Source organism: Chelonoidis abingdonii, unplaced genomic scaffold (genome assembly GCF_003597395.2).
Source record: "Chelonoidis abingdonii isolate Lonesome George unplaced genomic scaffold, CheloAbing_2.0 scaffold0027, whole genome shotgun sequence".
Taxonomy (NCBI): domain Eukaryota; kingdom Metazoa; phylum Chordata; order Testudines; family Testudinidae; genus Chelonoidis; species Chelonoidis abingdonii.
Genome location: NW_027424288.1, coordinates 2,482,704 through 2,506,668, shown reverse-complemented (window position 1 = coordinate 2,506,668; position 23,965 = coordinate 2,482,704).

The following is a 23,965-nucleotide window of genomic DNA, read 5'->3' as shown; positions in this document are numbered from 1 at the left end:
TGTGCTCCACAGGAGAACTCACAGAATGACAGCCTGTCTCTCAGCAGATAGAATCACGCTCCTTTGAGCCTGAAAGGCTTCAGCCTTTCAGTGCAGTGTGTTCAACTAGATCCTATGCAGGCTCCCGGAGAAAGCCTGCTTTATTCTGTGGCTGGTGCATTGCCACAGAAGGCTGGGTCCTAGTTATATCAGCAAAGACTCCCTCTTTGCTTTCTTGGCCTTAGCTCAAGTTCAGATCTTAGATGTCACTTTCAGAGAGCACATTAGAACATTACTGTGCACACTTGGGCATCTCCTTGCAGATCTGACTGCTTTCAGCTTTAAGACTGAGATTTTTAAGAAGAACTTGAGAGAGGGCCCCAAAACAAAACCCTGGATCTGAACCCACCACCGAGGTTGGGAAATACTTGGATATGGGTCTGAGCTAAGACAGAACCTCAGATACAAATGGCTACCTCTGGATAAATTCAGGTCCAGATTTGCAGCTCATCAATCTGGACTTTAAAAAAATGGCATGGAGATAGCCTCAGCAACCCCTTCACCCCTGTAGGGGCAAAGGCAGAAACAGGGAATGTGTAGGTCAGAAAAAATGTGTTCACGGTAAGGAGGAGGGGAAAGGAGGTAGTCGGGGAGGGGAGTTGGCAAGAGATGGAAGGAGCCTGTCACGAAGGAGGTGGAGAAATAGGACAGAAATCACTGAGGACACCAGTACATTGACTAATGTACCTTGTACCGGTCCTGGAAGGGAAAAAGGTACAAGTCTTCCAGCAACGGGGAGCTATGACACAGCTTAATGCTGGCCAAGACTGAGCCACAGTTCACTTTCCATGGACTTGAGTGGGCTTTGGATCAGGCCAAAAATGAAGCTAGATTCTGGATGGACAAAAGGGAGGGACTTTATCTTCATCATAAACCTCTAGTCTCACTCTCCCCTCCTTTGGTTAGATTAAAGATACCTCTGAACAGCAGTGGGATGTTGTGATGAAAGCAGGGGGCTCAGATCCAGGACTCCTGGAGTCTGTGCCTGCCTTGACCACCGATTCCCAGCGTGAACAGTTGCTGCTCTTCTTCTTATGCTGCACTCCGTGTCTCCTTAAAGCCTTGCTGTGAGGTTAAGAGGCTGTCACAAGTTTGTCGTAACTGTTCAGCCAGGGGCCAGATGCCTTCCAGAGTGTCTCTTCCTTGAGCCAGCAGATTGCTCTTTTCTGTAACTTGCAGGTGACAAAAATCTGTTTGGAGCCAATGTGGCAGCTTCCTGCACCACCACCTACCCTGAGCCAGGCAAAGGCTGATGAAGAAATCACCTACTTTAAGCCTTCGCGATCATGTGCCTCCTGCGCTGATTTCCTGCCTCTGAACAGGAGGGATAATGACATGGCACAAGCCAGGCACAATGTGGGGACATGTATACAAGCTTCCCGCCCCGACAGTCCTGAATGCGAGCACCCTGCCACTCTGTTCTTGGAGCTTCCCCGTAATCCTGTTGCTGCTTCTCGATCCTGACTTGAGGCATCTTTCCACTGACTTCGACAGGCTTTCAATCAGGCTGGACAAACCGGCTCATACGTTCTGTGCATCAGGCACAGAGAGGGGATATGGGAACATGGGCTGAACACGTCTGAAAGTTGGGCCTGGCGTAGCATGAGTTTGTCCCTCTAAAATTCAAGCACCCCAAATGGCTACTTCAGAAAACTTGCCGGTAAGTCACTCACCCCAAAGCTACTTAGTGAGTCATGGGAAGAAGTAAGATTAGAATCCAGACCCCCTGACTCCTACCACCGGTTACAATTACTGGACATCACTGCTTCTCTTCTATGTCTTTTCTATTTGCTAGGCACTTGAGCAGAACGTCCAACCTGGGGATTTACTGTTTGCATGAGGTGAGACTGGTTAATTAGTTATGCTAGTCTCAAAACACTAGAAGATGTGCTCCTGTGGTTAATTCATTTTTAATGCTGGCAATTAAATAAATAAGGGTCTATAGAGCCGTGCATAATGTGTTGGCAAGACTTACTGGGTCATAGTATTGTTTCACCTGCTTCTCAGATACTGGGTTCTTCTCACAGGGCAGCTGATGTTGGGTTATGGACATGCTGCCTCAAAGTACTTACATAATGCAGGGAGCTGGCTTTGCTTTCTCCAATTCTAGGTCTTGTACGTTATGGGACAAATTATGTGGTTCTTAAATAAGTACCAGTTCCAGAGTTTGGCCCTACACTAGGATGAAATGTCAACTGCCACAGCCAGTTGTTGCTGATAAAAGGGGAATGACATGACCAATTTGTACCCCTAAAGAGATTGTAGTGGTAGCTTTGCTGTTTTCAGGCACCTTTCGCTATTTCTTCTACAAACACAGTCACCATGAAAAGTCCATACTCAATTCCTTCCTACAGTCTGGGTTCATACACAAAGAATACAAGAAGAACACCCTGAAGATCAGCTCAAACAGTCTCCCCAGTCTTGGCTGTTGTCAGGACTCCTCCTTCATGACTGCTCAGCCCCCACCCTAGATCATTTCTCCCCAGAGAACTGTACTTATATCCAGAGGGGGTAAAAGTCACCAGAACACAATTCTTTCCCAGCAGGATCAAAACCTCCCAACAGGACAGGGTATTTCAGGCAAAGCGTGAGCCTGTTACACTTGCTGTCACTTCCTTTGTCCTTTACTTTAGGAACATAGGAATTACCATACAGGATCAAACCAGCGGCCTTTCCTGTATTGTATCGTGCCAAGATTTGGACAAAGCCCAGCAATGGCGGTACGGAGGAGAACCCAGCTGAAGAAGGTGTTAATACCTCTTTCCACAGGAAAGTAACTCTTTGTAACTAGCAAGAGGCCAGAGAGGCAAACGACCCTAAAGAGTTGGATATGGCAACTTACACAGAAATAATATAGCTGTGATTGATGTTTAGTGTTATCCTCAGATAGTAATCAGGAAGATCTATAGAGAACACTATATTTGATTAGGTTTGTACGCTTTCAGACTGTTGATTTTTTTTTTTACACTTCAGTATTGCAAGAGAAATGTTGAAATGCGTTTTGCTAATGTGCAGTTTATAACCGAGAGAAACACAGAGGGACCAATATTACAGGAATTATTATTAGATTTGCCCCCGTTAGCTCCCTTCCTACTCACCTGGCTCATGATGCAGCCTTTGTCCATTGCCAATATTAATAATGTTTCGGATGTACCGCTACAAGTGTACGAAAGGATTATAACCTCATCAATAAAGCTGTAAGTTGTGCTTGCACACACAAAGCATGTAAGATTTAATTTTCGGATCACATGAATTTCTGTTGATTTGAGCAGATAAGGCTAGGGCTGGGGAAGAAAGTGATCTGCAATTTGTATCTCCTGTGCCTAATTCAGTTGCCTTTGTGTTGCAGGAAAAACAAAGTAAATAGAATGGCTGGTGGCAAACTGATGAAATTCTTCCCAGAGCTTTTTCTTTATCTTATCCAGTGTCAATTTCACACAGAGAAACAGGTAATATTGATCATTTTCTATTAGATGAACTTTCAGATTTATTCAATGCCATAAATAGTCCTGTGACTGACTAAATAAATTATAATTAGATTGGCCATGCCCCCCAAATTATGTTAAACAACAAAATATTTTCCTCAGTAAAAGAACTAACTTCCCGATTGTGGACATTTGAATCTTATCTTCTTTGCCAGAGGAAAAAGAAATGCAGCCTGTAAAAAGCTAAGCCTAATTGCTCAAGATGCTTGCAGGCTCCTTACTTCTCACACCCTTAAGTAGAGTCAGAAAGAATCAGCTGTAGAGAGAACCCAGGTGGTTCACTTCACTCAATGTCATTAGTGAACCAGTTCTGGGTGCTGCTCCTGAAGGTGCATTCATATTTTGGGCAATCATAAAATGGAAGTCCTGGCCACTCAGTGATTAAAAATCTCAGTGCTTTCTTTGCAAAACCAGACTTTTTAATCCCAGTGTTCCATCACACTGCAACCTGGGTAATCACTGTACCTGAATTTCCCCTTCAGTTTCAATTGTATATAGTATTCTTCATGTCAGCTGTTTACAATTACTGTGTGCTGCTAAGTAGCTGCCAAGTTCCTCCTCAGAGGTGGCCATACTTCAGGGATAGGCAAAGTGGGTCCTGTACATATTTGCAATAGGATTTTCAAAAATTGCTCCATCTCTGCTCCCAATGAAGTCACTGAGAGTTTTACATCAGTGGGAGCGGAGCTCAGCAAATGCTGAGAACCTTTTAAATCCCAACCCTAATTCACAGAGTTTCTGATCCATCTAGATGAACAATACATTTATATAGCAAGATTATTGTCAATTAATATTTTAAAACTTATTTTCCAAATCCAGACAACAATAAAACAAAAACAATCAAATAAAACAATAAAATCTTTCCCCAGTCTTAACTGGAGAGTAAATAACTTTAGAACATATTTCTCTAATGAATGTTTAAATGTGTTATTTTGCCTCTTTCTATTTTAAGCTGTGTAGTCACTGAAACATACTGCCGTGACATTTTAAGGGACTCCAGAGGCTTATCTCATTTAATACTGATCTTCAAGACTGCCTCACGAATGTTAATCCTGTAAATGAAGGAGCCGGAATGGAGATGATTGGTGCCAGACTTTGACATACATGATGTGCTTTTCTGATCATCTCTCTTCCATGGAGATCAAAGGCCAGCATCTCCAGCTGGATTATCCACGAGCAATCAGCATTGCCTCTGACAATCAGAGATCGGTGCAGGGAGGGAGAACTTTGAAAAGTGATGGCAAGGGAAATAATGTGGGTGCAATTTCAGCACTTTAAGTCAGGCTGACCAGTGCTACAGCCATCACAAAGGCATCCGCTCTCCATTGTGACTCAGCTGAAGAGTGACAGGTGCTTTCAGTATCTGCACTTTCTTTTCTTGTCCCCGTCTGTGGCTTTTGCAATGCAATTAAGCTGTCTTGCAGTAGTGATGGCTAGTCCTGCAAGGTGTTAAAGTTCCCACTGAAGTCCGTGGGACTAGTCATGGGAGTAAGTGTTTGCAAGTCGTCCTGCCCCAGAGAGAGATTTCAAAAGCACTTAAGGGATTTAGGAGGACAAGTCTCATTGAACGCCAGTGGGATTTGTTCTTTGACATCCGTTAGGTGTTTCTGAAACCTTTCCCCCTAAAAAGCACCAAAGGATCTGCTTTCACTAGCAGATTAGATGGTGTTTGAACATAACCTGAGCAGTCATGGTAATTAGCACAATGTTATAAGTCCAGAGCTTGATGTCCCCTGATTCAGAGCTCTGCTTGAGGTACAGGTAGGTGATGGGGAAAGCACTGGCCAACAACAGCCAGCTCCCAGATTCTGCACCAACCCAGCCCCTTAGAGAACCTTGTGATATGACTTTGAGAATCACCACAATTTATGAACTCTTTGGGAGATCAAGGACTCTGGTCTCTCTTTCCCAAGTGGCAAACTCCATTTGGACAGTGCAGCCCCCTTTCCTTCTCTGTTGTCCTTTTAACTTCATCTTAGACTGAAATGCCAAGGGGTGGTGAAACAGGGCTAACAGGAGAGGGCTGTTAAATCTTAGAACACCTTGAGACAAAAGGCTGCCTCCTACCCAGGAGAACTAGTTTGTCGGGGAGGGTTCTGGACATGACACCTGGTAGGAGTCTGTGATCACCTGAGCCTGATCAGGCAGTCACATGACAGAGAAAGAGACAGTTCTAAAAGGCCAGGAGCTGCTCCGCTCTGGGCTTTCAGTCATTTTCACCAGCTCAAGCTGAGGGTAGCTGCTGCAGGAACCTGCTGAGGTGAGTGGAGCGCTGCTTACCTGAACACAGCTGGACTGCCAGGGAATGGTGAGCTAGGGTGAAGGGCATTGCAGTCAAGGTATCTGCTGTTTTCTAAATGATCTGTGCTCTCTCTCTTCAGTAATGAGTAATGGGGGTTAGACTCCTGTGCAAAGTGTGTCTGTGTTTGCTGGTTTTCCCTATCACATGCCTCTGAAGAGAGAACCTATACTCCAGAATCAGAGAGGTAGCTGTGTTAGTCTGGATCTGCAAAAGCAGCAAAGAGTCCTGTGGCTTCTTATAGACTAACAGATGTATTGGAGCATGAGCTTTAGTGGGTGAATACCCACTTCATCGGATGCATGTACTCCAGAAGGCTTACACCTTTAATGGGATTATGGGGGATGTGTGAGGGCTTCTGGTGAGGCTTGGAGGAGATGGCACTTAGTTTCAGGACTTCGGCTGTGGCACCTGCAGCTGTACGTACGTTACGCCAGGTGCGTACCACTGACAGTGGTGGGGAGGGGCTGAGCCAGCCATCCCGCTACCCACTCAGGTTTGGCCCTTCCAGCCCTCTGTCATGATGAGGGGCTGGTAGGGCCAAAAGTGAGTGAGCGTCATTATGGCCTGGTGCATGGGAGCAGTTACAGGGCCCCTCAGGTGTGGGTCCAGAGCCCCTCCCCTGTGAGGGAGGGTCCATGGGGCCAAATCTCTGTGGCCCTGTGACACCATAAGCCTGGAGGTTATAATGACAAATCTCACTCAAGTCTAGACTTAGCCCTCATCACACCAGGTTTAGCCCTACTGGCCCTCTGAGTGGGCAGTGGGGTGGCCAGTGTTCATCCAGATCCTACACCAGGGCTACCCCTGGGGCCCTGCTGGCCCTGCCCTGATTCCAGCAGCCCATGTGTCCTCTCAGGGATGGGGAGTGACACTGCATCTGGGTGGTGGGCTGGAAGGCTGGGGAAGAGCATGGCACAGGGTCGGTGGTCAGGCGCTGGGGCCAGCAGCTGTGGCAGAGCTGTTTCCACGGGGATTGATGGTGAGTGCCAGGGGACAAATGTCTGGGGATGCCCCTGGCCTGGTGTTGGTTGGATTGTGGAGGGTCTCCGCTGCCAAGAGGGGTGGACATGAGGTCTTCACTTTGAGTGTGTGCCTTGAGGCTCAAAGCCAGGGACGGTGCGTAGACTTTGCCCCGCCCTACAAGTGAAGGTCACATGAGATTCGGTATTTGGATCCCTTTGCAACAGTCTGGTGAGTGTGAAACTGAATAGTTTATTCCTTTGTTTTTCAGCAAACAGCATCACATAATTGTTTATTATTTAGGCATCTTGTTCTAACCAAGACACACATCCCACTGCAAGCTCAAGCCTCAGAAACCTTACCATCTATCATAGATTTCGTATTTTGCTAGTGGATATTTGCTGAGAGGTGCTAAGGACTGCAAGCGGGTGTGCCTTTGATCCAAAGCCAATCAGAGACATCATTAAAGCGAGTGAGGGTGCCAAGCACACTCTGCCAGGCTGATCAGAAGGAGCAATATGACCCTTTATGTCAGGGGTAATCAATTATTTTTTTGTTATGGTCCAAAATTTTTGATCAAGGTATGGTCAAGTTCCAGACTCCAGAGAAAATAATACAAAACTAATGATGATCATAAGTTTTTTGCGGTCCATTGAAAAGCATCTGGCAGTCCAGATTTGGCCCACAGTCCGCCTATTGATTACCTCTTCTTTATGTAGTAAAAACAGTTGCAAACCATCACGGCTGCTGCTGAAAGCGCTAAGCCAAATGTGAAGTCAGAGCTGAGACAAGTGGGCTAAGGGATTTATCCTGGTGGTCAATGCAGAGCTCAGGCTATTGGTTGTGGGGTGTCTGTGTGGGAGACAGAAAGTCAGGAGAAAAAGTTGAGTGTGACTCTGAGAGCACATAGAGACAGGGCTACTTGGGCAGAGAAGCTAGCTATAGGAGCAAATGTGGGGATTTCTGAGCACGGCAACTGCCTCCCATTGTTTCTTTCCACTGTGTTCAGGGACTTTGTGTCCAATTTTCGTGAATAAACAAAATGACACCAAAGAACATACCTGACTCATATCTTCAATTTCTCATCCTAAGGGGAAGGCGGGGAACCCTATAAGGCCCCAGACATTGGCTAAACTGCTTGGACCTTAGGAGCAATAATATTTTTCAGGTTGCCTCCTCCCCAACTCCCTCCTCCCCTCCCCGAATCATCTGTCCCTAATTTAAAAAAATTCTAAAGTGTCACCCAGCAAAATATCAGCTCTTTCTTAAGAATGTGAGTTTCACTTCTTTAACGGACTTGAGGCGATTCTACACTTAAAGGTTTTGCCAGTTTAGTTATGTCAGTTAGAGGTGTGATTTGACTTTTTTTTTAAATTTTGGCAAACACAGCTATGTCAGTAAAAGCCCGAGACTACACACAGTCATGCCAATAAAAAAGTCCTTTTGCCAGCACAGCTTATTTCATTCAGAGAACTGGTCTAATCTACACCAGCAACAAGAATTTTTGCAGGTGCAAGCTGCATCTACATTAGAAGGGTTGGCCAGTATACTTACCTTTTAAAAGTAGACCATGCCTCGGAGATTCCTTGAATGTCACAGTTTCAGTTTTGATGATTTTATTTTATTACAAACAATCATAATGATATGTACTAGTTATCCAGTGCTTGAAATGTTCAAAGCACTGTACAGACAGTAACTTGTTAAATGGAACCAGGATCTAAAGCACTACTGGTTTGAATTTTGTTAAACTTCCAGCCACGCTCAGTTTAATTCTCAATAGATTAGAATTTCATTTTCTTTGCACTATAGAAAATTTATAATATTTTAGTTTGAGAACTAAAATAATAAAAATCATGGGCAAAATTCTCGGCTGGCATAACTCCATTGACTTCACCAGTCGGAGAGAGAAACAACATCAAATGTTAGTAGAACGGTAAAACGAGTTGTACAAAAACAGCACTTCAGTATCAGTGCACAGTTATTTTGGGGTCAGAATCAGCTTGTATAGCTGTATTGGGATAAACCACACATACTCAGAGTGGTGCTCTGTCCCCCTCTAGTGGTGGCTGAGCCAAAGATAGAGGTTGAGGAGCCAGTTACAACATTAGCTGATCAAGATAGGTCTTTAGCTCAGGCAGTAGAGACTCATGTTTTGAGAACCCAGGTTTGATCTCCACAGCTGAGGACTCGCGCACTGGCACAGTATTACATAACATCTTCAATTCTGCTATTAATGAACCTGATTTTGCCACAGCCAAATTTCTTTGGGAACCCAACAATGTTGGTGGAGGGGGTGGGATCAAGCACTTTTGCACAATCATGTGCATCCACAAGGGGTTTGTTTGTTCCTGGAAATCGGACTATATGAGGTCCTATGCAAGTTACCACATGTAACTTTTTTCCATGCCAACATAGTTCGAACTCAATGTCAAGCAGTAAGCAGCTTCAGAATGACCACGGGCATTTAGAGCAACTCCACTCTATTCTTTTCTGTTCAGGTTCTGCCTCCACAGCCAGCACCATATTATCAGAGCACTAGCATGTGTGTCCAACATTGATGACCAGTTTGCAGGCTCACACAAAATTCTAGCAGGCCACTGTTGGTTGGAGAAACTCTCCCAGCTGGGGAGAGGCTAGGAATGCACTATTTGAATATAGAGAAGAGTGCAGGAAGAGATAAAGGTGGTGGGAGAAGGGGGTCCTCTTATAGTCCCTCTCTGGAATTAGGGAAGCAAACTGCCTCAAGCAGAAGGTCGGGCATGGGCAGCCAGAAAGAGTTGCCAGAATCTTTTGAGGAAGATACAAAGCCAGAACAGGGATGGATTATAATTGTTGAGGATTGTAACAAAACCCCAGGATAGGAAGGACTCTTTGATCTCTTCACTTCTCAGGGGACTACGTTGGTGAGGAGGGAAAGCCAGTAGTCCTCCAGTAGGAACAAGAGAGGCATGAGGCTTGTGTCTGGATGAACAGCCAGCAATGAGAATTCCCATGAGACTCTCTGAAGTTGTGAACTTTTCATTAAGACTATGGCTTGGGATGGAACTGAAACCCTGTAAACCAATAGGAGAACCCCAGGATCAATGTTCTGTTGAAAGAGTGGTTTCTGTAGTGGTTTGTGAGACTGGAGGGGAGCCTTTGACATGTGGACACAATCCCTTCTGGTCTTCAAATCTATGGGGCAGATCCTCAGCTGGTGTAAATATTTATACATCTCTACCTCAATATAACACTGTCCTTGGGAGCCAAAAAAATCTTACCACGTTATAGGTGAAACCGTTATATTGAACTTGATTTGATCTGCTGGAGTGCACAGCCCCCCCGCCCCAGAGCATTGCTTTACCATGTTATATCCGAATTTCTGTTATATAGTAACATGCATGATGGATAATAACCATGCGTTTGCAGTACATTTGCAACACTGAGCAAAATGAAAGAAGCCCTGCAACCGGTTTTTATAGCTCTTACTTGCCTACTCTTGTGCCATAATAGTGTGCTTATTCTTTGCAGCCCCACTCCCATTCTGGTATAATGGGCCTTTCTTTGTTTTATAGCGCTCGGAAACATTCATTTTAACGAGAGCTGAATTTCGGTGTGTAGATGATTCCCCATGGGCCTTTTTCTTTTTGTTCTCATCCAGACACCCCAAAGAACAACAAAAAAAAAAGCTATAAAATGCCCTAATAGGGCTGGCAGCACTGTGTCTTACCAGAAGCCTTGCATTGTACAGGTATTTTGCTTAACAAATAAAGCATTTTACTAGTGAGTGAGAGAGAGCAGAAATCCCCGCTGGGTTTGCAGGCTTCAGGAAGCAAGGAGTCCTTCCCAAGCCAAGTATGCTAATTTCACCTTTGGAGAACAATTTCTTTTTTTATGCCCATTTTGGTTAGGGTAGATACAGCAATAAAACCTGGGATTTATTTTGCATCTGATGAGCTTGGTACGTCAGTTTAAAGGTGTTTTGAAAAAAGCTGGAGGAAAATAGAGCATTTGTGTTTGTTAAACGGATGCCATCAAGATGAAAAACATTTTTTTTTTAATTATTTTTTAAGCTGGATCACTGGTTAACACTTTAATCATTGGCACTGAAATAATTGCAAAAATCTGTTCTCCTCTTCACCGGGACTATGTCTACACTGCACAGTTAACCCAGGAGATTTGCTGAGAACCCAGTTTCACCCTGCCTGGGTGTAAACATCCCCACTGCAAAACCACTCCTGCATTATTGTGTCCTTGGAACCATTAGGGATGGGACAGATAATAAAACAGAGCATATCATAATACCACTATATAAATTCATGGTACACTCACACCTTGATTACTGTGTGCAGATCTGGTCACCTCACCTCAAAAAAGATATATTAGAAATGGAGAGAGAGCAGAGAAGGGTAACAAAAATGACTGAGTATGGAACAGCTACTGTAGGAGGAGAGACTAAAAAGACTGAGACTATTCATCTCGGAAAAGCAACTAAAAGAGGGACTTGACTGGTGTAGAGAAAGTGAATGAGGAAGTGTTGTGTTATGTGAAGGAGTAAATAAGAGTCAGGGTCATGCCATGAAATTAATAGGCAAACAAAATAAGCAAAAGGAAGTATTTCTTCATACGATGCACAGTCAACCTGTGGAACTCATTGCCACGGGATGTTGTGAAGGCCAAAACTATAACTGCATTCAAAAAAGAACTAGATAAGGTCCATCAATGGTTATTAGCCAAGACAGCCAGTGGTGCAACCCCATGCTCTGTGGGTGTCTTTCAGCTTCTGACTGCCAGATGCTGAGACTGGAGATGTGGGGTGGATCACTCAACAATTCCCCGGTTCTGTTCATTCCCTTTGAAGCATCTGGCATTGGCCACTGTCAGAAGACAGGATCCTGGGCTAGATGGACCATTGGTCTGACCCAGTGTGGCCGTTCTTATTCCAACACCAGTTTGGGAGCTCTGTGAGATCTGAATGTTGTGTGTACACACCCATTTCTAAGGGATTTTCCTGATCTTTATCACTGGCTCATCCAAAACTGCAGATGCAAGCTGTACAGTAGGGCTTTGGGTTGTCTACATGTGGATCTCAAATTTGGTGGCTTGAGCTTCTCTTGAAAAACAAAACAAGAAATACTCTTGTAACATTCTAACAAACAAAACCTTTTAGGAACTCCCACTCAGGTAGTGTCAACTGGCATCACTCCATTCACCCCAGCTCAGGATCTTGCTGCCAACTTGGGTTCAGTGAGGATAACAGGGAGTGATTCTTTTACACCTCTGCCTTAATGTGGGTGAACCCTAAGCCAGATCCATTCCTACTCTCTAGCGAAACAGGCATGTCGGGGTGGGGTCAGAAACCGGGCAGAGGTAGGTGGACAAGTGGGCTGGGGGGGAATCGGAGTGCACTGCAAAACAGGTAGACTCTGCTTCCCAGAGGGCGATAAGTAGAGTGTAAATTAGGGGAACTCAAGAGTGTCTGCACAGCAAAGAAACCACCACAACAGCGAGTGTCTGAGCTGTAGAGCTAAAAACAGTGCTGGAGCCCAGGCTCTGAGACCCTCCTCTCTTGCCAGGTTTCAAATCCCAGGCTTCAGAACGAGTGCCTACATGGCTATTTTAGCTCTGCAGTGTGAGCCTGAGTCAGTCAACCTGGGCATTGTGTCTCAGGGCTGAGGGTCTCCTTTTGCTGTACAGCCCCCGAGGCTGATAAAAGCTAACCTGCTAACTCTGTGATGCCTGATCACGGCCGAAAGGTCAGGAAAATAACCACTGGGGAGCTGGCCAAAAACTGATGGCAGTCAGTTTTTATTTTGTGCCTTAAAATCCTTCCCTTTATACCTCAGATTCCCACTGAAGTCAATGAGAGTCTTGGGTGTAGCAGGAGAGTCGGACTGGACACTATATGGCGAACCAACTATCCCTCAAGTCCACCCATCCCGCTAAACAACACAAACAAATCACTGACCCAGGAAATCCCAGCTAATGTAAGCTGTCTGTTCTTTTCCTTGCCTTGTGGGGATAAGAACAGAGCAGCAGAATTGTTGCTGCCAGCTGGTAATGAAGTCTAAGGGCCTGATTCTCCTCTCACACTGCTGTAAATCAGGAGTGAGTCCTTTGAAGTCAATGTAGTTATGCCAGGGTGAAAGCAGTGTCAGAGAGCGTAATAGTTACTCACGTCCTATAGATCTGTCACTAAGAGTAGATGAAAGGTCACTGCTCAGATGAGAACGGCTTTTTAGATTACAAAGGGCTCATTGATCTCTAGCATTTATATGACTAGGGAGCTGCCTAGCAGTGCTGGAAGTTTCCCCTCCCCATTGAGAGCTTTACAAATGTCCCATATTGCAGCTGAATTTTCACTTTGTAAACTTGAAACTTTAGATCCTAGAATATGGGTGGGGCTTTAATTCTTTCCAAGCCTGTCTCTGCTTTTATCAGGAAGACAAAACAATCCTCTGGCCCTCATGTTCACCAGGGAAATTCAATCTGGCTTAGATGGCAAGAGCCTGGGAGGACGTGTATAGACTCTGAGCCATTTCTGAGCTCCATATCAGATGATCTAGAGCGGGACAGAGGCAGACTCTAGCCAGGAAAATAGTGTCTTGCATAAAAGTAGGTAGTTCAGGAAGCAACTCTCTCTCGCTGATGCTATTTATAGAGAGGTTCATTTGGTGCATGTCTTCACTACAATTAACCTAAGCTCTTACCTGGATTTTAGCCCAACCCCTCGCCGCCACCCTCCACACACAACCTCTGACCTGACTTAAGCCCAAACTAGCATGTATGGCTGGGGCCATGGGTTACAGCCTGAACTTTGGTTTAACTCAGGCTAGAGCCCAACCCCTTAACAGTGAGGATGCAGGCTAAATCACCCATGTGCGGATAGTCCTCCAGTGCCCTTCCCACAATTCCCCCTGAAGGACAGACAAGTTCTCCCACAGCTGACCCTAAAGCATCTCAGCACAGACTACCTTTGGATGTGCCCCAGACACACACACCCGAGTGCAGAAACAGTGAGGACACAGTAACATTGATTGTCTCCACTACAAAGCACTATCACATCCAACTAGAGTAATGGGTACTCAGACCAAGGGCCAGTTACCTGGGTTAACTGCCATGAAGACATATCCTTTGTATAAGAGGGCATCAGGAAGCAGCAGAGACAGAAACAGGAAAGTTGGGGGTAATCACTTTTCCTGTGCTATGAAAGGAGACAGGGCTGTATGTCTGTACAGCATCAAGCACTCTGTTGGTGCTTAGACAACCACAAAATGCTTAATACCCAGCTGTGGTCTCCAGGAAAGTAGCCCTCCCTTAATACCTGCTTCAGAGTCCAGGATGTCTTTCCACTGGGTGCACAGGTGACCCAGTCCAAAATGAAATGACCTATGACCCTTCTGCTTATTTAGGCAAATCAAGGGTCCCTTTAGTGAAATGACACTAACAAATGTCTCATGAGAAGCCATGTTAAGAGGACTGCAGAGCAATTTCCTGTGGAAACTTGGATGCCCTCAGAGACCTCTCCAGACTATGCCAGATGAAGGATGGATCCCACTGATTCATGACTGGTGGAAGATGAGTGTCAGATCCAAAAAAATTTCAATCTCCAGATCCATTAAATCACCTAGGGAGCCCCACCTCGGGAGAAGGTGAGGCTGAGAGACCCAGGAAGTAGGATACAGATGAGGGTGGGGTGTGGCTGGTTTCAGCTGCTTTGTTTCCTCTTGTGTTAGAGTGTAGGTCCCTACAGTGTTATGTATTATAGTCCATGATCTAAGACTGTCCCATCCTGCTACACCAGCTTCAAACTCACGGTGCACCAAGTGACAAGAAGACAGTGCATATAGCAGCAGGGCAAGCACCCAGCCAGTTGACTGCATCCGAGAATCATGATGTGAAATAGTGCAACTTCCAAACACATCACCTACAATGAAAATACGGTACCTATGGCCCAGCGGTCAAGATCATGATTAACTGCTTCTTGACTGAAGCTGGTTGAAAAATGTGGGTTTTCCATGGAAAATGTCAAAATAATGTTCATTTCACTGATTATGGGCATTAAAATTTCATGCATTAAAATTTTTTCTGGAATTTTTGTAGAAAATTTGGGGGTTGGAAAAAATTTTCTGAGTCTTTAAAACTTTCTTTATTCCCTTTTTTTATCCTCTATTGTGCCCCACCCCCCATTTTTTCCCACTGACAAGGAAGAAGGGACAAAAGGATGGGGAAAAAAACAACACATTTTTGCTTGAAACATTTGAAGGGAAAATCTGAAAATGCTCAGTTTTGATAAAACAGCCATTTTCAACTCAAGAATTATTTAGAGCTAAAAAATTCCAACCACCTTTGCCTGTTCACTTTGTTTCTCTGTACCTCAGTGTTCTCATCTGTAACATGGGATGACGATACTGAATGATCAAATGGCCCAAAGGTCTCTTCATTTTGCTGCTGGGTCATCTGTGCAGCAGCCTGGGACCTTGGTGCTTTGAGGGCTGTGGATGAAAAACGCTAGGTAAGAACTAGGTATTAGTACTGGTGGCTAAACTGAACAAGAGCTACCCTTCCCTGGACCACCCTGGCAAGCCCCTCTCCTTGCCTTTCTCTGGAGGCCCTTGTCTTCCCCAATCTGCACCACGAGAAGCAATAAAGAGAATGAACCCCATAATGCTGGACTGTTGCTAGGAAAATTTATGTTAGCGTCAGAGAGCAACACGCTGTTCAGCAATGGCAGAGAAAATAAACCTCGAAGAGAGGAGCATAGACGATGTTTTTTTTGTCTCTGCTACATCATCTGAGGAATGAGTGCACTCCTCTAAATGTACATCTGTCTGACAGGGATTGCTCTGCAATTGCATATGCCTGGTTGGGGAGACAGCCCTTTGCAAATAACTTTTTGTCTCCAAAATTGCTTACAGCGGTTGATAAGTCCCTTAATCTCCTGTTTAAAGGATCACAGCGTATATATTCCACCCATGTTAGACCACAATCCTGCTCTTCTGAAGTGCTAGTTTGTCATTCAGATCCCGGCATTTGTGGTAATACAAAGGGGCAGGAATGATCTGGACTGTGGAAATGCAAATGAGCTTAACTGAAACATTTCATTATAGGGCACATCAGACCAGATACTGCAAGACTCCAATGGCTTGATTATTATTTTTAAAATAGAAGGTTTCATATCATTTTATTCTCTTAATTATTTGCGCCTCTGAGTTACCAATATGGGAGACTGTAGGGAATATAACACCAGGTTTCTCTACCACAATGAATTATTCACTCATACTTCTGCACAGCAGTGGATGTCATCCAATTTAATGCAAACAGCTACAACATGTATATTCTCAAAAATAATGTGTCCTGTAGAGACAGGGAATTTAGACTCCTGGGTTCTATTCCCATGTCTGCCACTGACTCAGTATGTAACCTTGGGCAGTTACTTAAACACTATGAAAGACACTTCACTATCTCTGAAATGGGAATAATTCACACCATACAGAAAGTTTTTAGCCTGATCATCAATATGACACTTTGAGATCTTCAGATGAAACATGCTGTGAAAGTGCCACCTATTATTACTGGAAAGGTCCTTGCTGCAGATCTAGAAGGTGAATTTCATGATTGTGAGGAAGACAAAAATTTGGGGCCTGAGCCAACGCCCAATTGAAGTCAATGGAAAGCCACCCGTTAACTTCAGTGACCTTTGGCTCGGGCTCTTCAAGAGGAAAGATGGTATCATCATTAAAGTACAGGACTGAAAATCAATGGAGATGCATTCTAGTCCAAGGTCTGCTAGAGGCTACTGACCTGATTGGAAGTCCATTGATGTCCATATGGCCAGCACTCGTAAGTGGGGCCAGATTTTTCCAAAGAGCTCAGCTTCCATTCAGGCACCAGATTAAGTGGCCAAACTTTGAAGAGGTCAGCAGATTGGAGACGTGTTGGGTGCTGAGATCTTCTGCAAAACTGGCCAAATGTATCACCATGGGAGCTGCTGGGGGCTGAGCACCTAGTTCCATTTGTGAGTTCTTGCTCAATTCACCTAATCGATCTTTGCCTCCAATACTTCATCTGATGTTTGGACTTTGGCTAGAAGTTTTGAAGGCATCTGCACTTGACACTGAACTTAAAAAAAAAAAAAAAAATGGTAAAAGGAAGTGCTCACTTCAATATCATTTACAAAGGACTGGCTGCCTGTGGCTTCTCACAAAGTTTGAACTAATAGCAGAGAAGTCAGTTGAGTTCAGTGGCCTAAGAATTTTTTCCAAATCACTGTCCTTGGGTTTCATACTGTCCTGCCATAACATCAAGTGTTCACCTAAAAACTTCTCTTTGGACCATTACCTTGTGGTGGTGGAGAGGCTTGTGACCCTCAGAATTATGTCATTCAGAGTCTTGTACTCCTGGTGGAGCCACTCTGGGTGAACAGTTCTGGGGTGCACTTCCAGATGAAACACGGTCCAAACTTCTCAAGACCCCAGTGGCAGAAGAAGCATATTTGACAACTGTCAACTCTTTGAGGCTGTGAAAGCAGATGAGGGCTGCAGCAGGACGGAGACCTCTGGTTGTCTGACACTGGGTCCAGGGCTCTTTCCTGTCAAGTTTTGTGCAGTTGCTGCCTCTGTACCAGCTCCTCCAGGTTAAAAGATTTCATGTGTAGGTCCCAGCCAACGGAGTTAAAATCTCCTACTAGCAAAGTCCTGCAGCAATGGATGAGTTCTGGTAGGGATGGGAGCAGTGGTCTCTGGGAGTCCCTAGTCACAAAACTGTACATAGCCACTGGCTGTGTGTTGGTCAACTTATGCTTCAATTTGTGAGACAGAAGCACATTTTGGCAAGAAGAAGTTATAGGAAGAACATAAGAATGGCCATACTGGGTCAGACCAAAGGTCCATACAGCCCAGTATCCTATCTTCCGACAGTGACCAATGCCAGGTGCCCCAGAGGGAATGAACAGGGCAATTAATCACCAAGTGATCCATCCCCCATCCCCCATTCCCAGTTTCTAGCAAACAGAGGGTAGGGACACCATCCCTGTCCATCCTGGCTAATAGCCATTGATGGACCTATCCTCCATTAACTGACCTAGTTGTTTAACCCCTGTTATAGTTTTCACCTTCATAACATGCTCTGGCAGGGAGTTCCACAGGTCGACTGTGCATTGTGTGAAGAAATACTTCCTTGTATTTGTTTTAAACCTGCGGCCTATGAATTTCATCTGGTGACCCCTAGTTCTTGTGTTATGAGGAGTAAATAACACTTCCTTATTTACTTTCTCCACACCAGCCATGATTTTATAGATCTATGCCTTAGTCATCTCTTTTCCAAGCTGAAAAATCCCAGTCTTCTTAATCACTCCTCAGATGGCAGCCATTCCATACCCCTCATCATTTTTGTTGCCCTTTTCTGAATCCTTTCCAATTCCAATATGTCATTTTTGAGATGCGGAAACCACATCTGCATGCAGTATTCAAATATGGGCATACCATGGATTTATATAAAAGCAACATGATATTTTCTGTCTTATCTATCCCTTTCTTAATGATTCCCAACATTCTGTTTGTTTGTTTGACTGCTGCAGCACATTGAGCAGATGTTTTCAGAGAACTATCCACAATGACTCCAAGATCTTTCTTGAGTGGCAACCGCTAATTTAGACCCCATCACTTTATATGTATAGTTGGGATTATGTTTTCCAATGTGCATCACTTTGCATTTATCAACATTGAATTTCATTTGCCATTTTGTTGCCCTGTCACCCAGATTTGTGCAATCCTTTTGGGATCCTGAAAAGGGTTTCTCAGTTGCCACATCTGCTCATCCTGAATGGGAAAGGGGTGAGAAAAGGTGTCCTCAACACAACATATGAAAGCAGGATCAAGGCTAACAGAAAGGATGCACCTCATCTCACCAGTTTCGGATTATAATGTCCACAAAGATGTGTTTTCTAACATATCAGAACCATCATGACCACTCCACGTGCTTTATTCAGTCACTCTAAATTTGTGGGTAAAGCAAGACTTATTCACTCTCCACGCATGAGCTAGCCTATGTCTATCTCTTGTGTCTGCACTGTGGACACAAGTGTCAATCTTTGTCTGCTAAGGATGGCTTTGTGATTTTAAAAAAAGTTGATGCCTGCAAAGGTCATTAAACAAGATTCTCTTTGCTCAAGAGATCATTAACGGCTCAAGATTGCCTGTGGCTTGGAAGGGAAGAGTTCATGGCCCTAAATCCACCTCACAGGGGACCAAATTAATGATTTTGGATGTCGGGCTGGTCTAGGGATGTGGGGAGAGAGTCACAAGCCCTGGGTGAGGCATCTTTGCTTGTTTAAAAAAAAATCACTGCTATAAAACTTCCTTGGCATTCTTAAAAACAGATAAAATATTTCAGATCTTTAAAAAAAAAATCTTTATTTTTGGATTCTTACACATTCGATTTTTTCTTCATAATCCAACACAACCATTTAAAACAAAATACTAGGCCTGATTCTTGTTTACTCCAATGTCCTTCTGCACCACTTTAGCCATGAAAATTGGCCTTAAAGTGGGTAGAAATGGTGCCCGTCTCTGCAAAGGGTTTCCACTGCAACTGTAGTGCTGGTGTCAGGGCTCTAGAATCATAGTCCATCAGGGTTGGAAGGGACCTCAGGAGGTATCTAGCCCAACCCAGTGCTCAAAGCAGGACCAATCCCCAACTAAATCATCCCAGCCAGGGCTTTGTCAAGCTGGGTCTTAAAAACCTCATGATGGCTTTGCTCCCAGCCCCCTGAGAAGGGGCAGATTGGAGTCACATCAGGGGTGTGATCAGATCACACCACACTATGGCTATTCATTGCTTCCCAGGGCCCCTGGAGGTCAGAAGTACAGAGCAGCTTGAAATGTTTTGAGTGAATTGTGTGGGGGTGTGTGTATGTGTGTAAAATGGCTTTTCAACCAAAACCAATTCGGCAGAATATGTTCATTTTGGTCTCCATATTTGAGAACAAAAGCCCAACACACTTTGCAGTAATTTTTGGTTTTCAGTAAAAAAAATATAAAAATGGATTATAATGTTCACAGATGTCACTTCTGCTTTTTTTTCTTGAAAACAGTTTTTGGAAATGAAATTTTTCAGATTTTCTTTTCTTTTTGTCTGATTTTTTTTCAAGAAACTAACAAAGAAGTAAAAATAAATCCACAGTTCCCAACAACTATTGACCATTTCTCTAGCTCTATCTAATAAAAAAAGAAAAGCTCAAGTGCTTGTCAAACGTTTATGCAAACGTCTGGGATTCAAAAATAGGACCAGCAATCACATGATCAGACTTTTTGGCAAGACTTTCTGAACCCGTCCTGATTTCAGGCAGTCCCAAACCATGATATAACAGCTCTTAGAGTTTCATCTGTTCTCTTGTCATACTTAGATGGCTCCTAGGGACAGGGACCATCTTTTGGTTCTGTGTTTGTAGACCTAGTAATGAGATCCTGCTTCATGATGGGCTCCCAAGTGCTACATTAATATAAATAATAACAAATTTCCACTTCTGCCTTCACAGCCCCAACCAGAGAGTGCTGAGATGTGAGGGAGAAAATCAGGTACCAAACTTCTCCTCACCCTAAACAGATCAGATTTAAATCTGGGGTGAAAGTTAGTCAGGGCCAGCTATTCAGCTGATGTAAATCAGAATAGCTCTGACTTCAGATGTGGCCGAGGATCTGGCCCTTGATTAGTATTCCAGCCAAAGAAGCATGCTTGTCCTTACTAATCATGTATTATAAATACCCTTCAACAAAGCAAAGTTTAAACATTTCGGTATATAAGCTAATGACTTTTGGACTTATGGGAGGTCTCATTCTACAAAACGTAGTGTGCAACACTTATAATTGACCCTAACAGGCATTCTGAGGATGGAGTACTTGAAGTATCAAGCTGTATGTGTAATAACCATGATTGAAAACTAACATATAGGGTCAGATTTCAACATCCTTACTCCCATTCAGTAGTGATATGTGAAGTTAAGGTGTCAGCATTTAGCCCTGTTTTCATATATGGAGATATACCTATCTCATAGAACTGGAAGGGGCCCTGAAAAGTTATTACTAGCAGGACCAAGTACTGATTTTTGCTCCAGATCCCTACCTGGCCCCTCAAAGATTGAGCTCACAACCCTGGGTTTAGCAGGCCAATGCTCAAATCACTGAGCTATCACCCCCGTTGTTCCACGGCATTCCTTTACCAAGTTAGACCTGCAGAGCAGCAGCCTTATGAACAAATGTGTTTACATTGCCACCTTGCAGAGCAAAATGCTACTGGTTTCAATTTAGATGCTCTTAAAGCTTCAGCTTGAGGTTGTTATGTGACATTTTTGATTTGGGATGCACTGCGTACCGTAACTCAATGGCAATGTCTGCTCTCCATATCGTTCCAAGGCAAAATAGCTCTTAGCTGCACGAGTGTTGATGACAGATGTTTCAGATCAATTGCTGGAAAGAGATAACAGGAATGTCTTGGATCATTACAGGACATGAATCTTTAAAAGTAATTATAGGTGGTAACAACCAGGATGACAATCGAATCCCTCCAGTCTGCGGTGCGCGGCAGAAATGCTATTTTCCTGTGGGAATGCGCCTGCTGATTGTGAGATCCCGCTGCTGTGTGATGTGAAGTCGCATTGTGCATGCTAACACGGAGCAATTTTCTTATTACACATTTCTTCTTAGTATAGCAGATCTAATTGGAATCTGAGGAAGTTTCCAAAGCAATTGGATGGTAATTTTCTTCCTTTGGCATAATTAAGAAAAAAACCACCTCTCTTTGCCTGCGGTGGTATTGACTGTTCATATTTAGGATTTCACACACTAGTGCTGTTAAAATATTGTGATGAGGCAGAGACCCCATGGGCCCAGCCAGCCCCTGCAGCCTATGCCAAGCCTGGAGGGGAATGAAAGGATTGAGCCTGGCTGAGTTCAGAGCTGATTGGCCAGGCAGGAGCTCTGCCTTTGCCTAAAGGGAGCTTTGCCGGCAGAGTTGCAGGGACAGGGGCCTGCTAGCTGGAACAGCCATGGAGAAGCAATAGTTAAACTCCAAGAGGCAAGCAGTGCATAAGTCAAACTATTTGGGGATGAAGCCAGAAGAAAAGATAAGGGAAGCCCCATAGGAAGGCTGCTGGATGCAAGGGTGGCAGGTTTGTAGAAATTTTGGTGGTGCCCAGAACCTGCCCCCCCCAACTTCACCCCCACCTGCCGAAGTCTCTGGGAGGGAGTTTGGGTTGGGGGAGGAGGTGCAGGCCCTGGGCTGGGACTGGGGATTAGGGTGCAGGAGGTGTACAGGCTCTGGGAGGGAGTTTGGGTGCAGAAGGGGTGAGAGGCTGGGCTTTGGGAGGGAGTTTAGGTGTGGGAGGGGGTCTGGGGTGCAGGTAGGGTGACCAGACGGCAAATGTGAAAAATGGGGACAAGGGGTGGGGGGTAATTGGAGTCTATATAAGAAAAAGACCCAAAAATCAGGACTGTCCCTATAAAATCAGGACATCTGGTCACCCTAGTTGCAGGCTCTGGGATGGAGTTTGGGTGCAGGCTCAGGGCTGGGGCAAAGGGATAAGGGGTGTAGTAGCTCTGGGAGGGAGTTTGGGGATGGGAGGGGGTGTAGGAGTGAGGGCTGTGGGGTGGGGCTGGCGATGAGGGGTTCATGATGCAGGAGGGGGCTCAGGGCTGGGACAGAGGGTTCGGGTGTGGGGAGGTGAGGGCTCTGGCTGGGGGTGCGAGCTCTAGGGTAGGGCTGGGTTGGGGATGGGGAGTTTGGGGGTCAGAGAGGAAGACTCCCCCCAGCAGCACACTCACCTTGTACCGCTGTCACTGCACATGCTCCTACGGTCCCTCTCAGGTCCTGGAAGCCCCCTCACCTCCCCTGTTGTGGATGCTGGGTGGGGGATTACCATCACATGTGAACCTCCTCCCCTGTTGCTGCCCCTCACCGTAGCATCACTGGGGGTGGGGGATGGGGCGTGGGGCAGGAGGGCGGGCGGGGAGACCCCTTCTGCTGGTGGAAGGTCCTGCCAGAAAAGGGAAGGGTCCGAGGCAGAAGGGCAGGATAAGGGCAGCCTGCCCTGCCACTAATGGATAGGGAGCACTAGGACCCTCCGGCAACAGTTGATGTCGGAGTCAGCAGAGCAGAGTCGGGGTGGAGCTGCAGGCTACAGGGCCCGGGGGAAGAGGTGTGCAGGGGAAGCAAGAGGGGCTGGGGGACACTCGGGGGAGGCACATTGGAGCGGCAGGCAGGGCCAAGGGAGAGAGCTGGCCCCCAACATTGGTGGAGCTGGGCCCCCAGGCCCATACAACTTGCTGCCCCTGGCTGGGTGGCTCCATATTGAGTTGAGTTTGCTTTTTATTTTAGAACATTTCAGGGCTAAGCTCCTCCAGCACCCAGAAGGAGGTGGAACTGAAGGGATAATTAGCCAGTGGGCCAGAGCGTACCTCCGTGGACATGGGAGACAGAGCCTTCTTCCCCCTGGGAAAACCCGTGATTGTATTGGGAAGTCCACAAAGGGGTCTTGCTCCAGCCCGTAGCACTACATATATAATATTTTTCTCATCAAGGAAAATAATCTATATTTGTCCTTACTGGGGCTAAATCTTCATTGACAACATCAGGGCTGCCCAGAGGTGGGGGGGAAGTGGGGCAATTTGCCCCAGGCCCTGGGCCCTGCAGGGGCCCCGTGAGCCCTGGCCCAGTGGCCGAAGACACAAGCGACTGAAGGGACCCCTGCTGCTGAAAAGCTACCGAAGACCCGGACTACAGCCGGGTGAGTATAAATGTCACAGCTCCCCGACTTTGCCCCAGGCCCCCTGAATCCTCAGGGCAGCCCTGGACAACACTGGCAGTTGGCCTGAACACTGACTGAAAAAAACACTGCATGAGAATGTTAGGATTTGCCTCCTATTTGGAAAATGTAGAAAGAAATTCTAATGAAATAGCTGGGGGTGTAGCTTAATAGATTGGTCTCTTCTGGCCTGAAAATCTGATCTACTCTACTCTCCTGCTTTGCACAGGGATGCGTGTACACTACTGCCTTCTACTGAATAGCATTGGAACTGTTCAATAGTGTGACATACTGCAAGCAACTGATTTAGAGTCTTTTTCAACCAAAAACTAGCCTTTCTATTTTAAATGAAAATGTTCATGGAAATTTTTGTTAATTTCTGTGTGATCCTTTTTGTCCAGT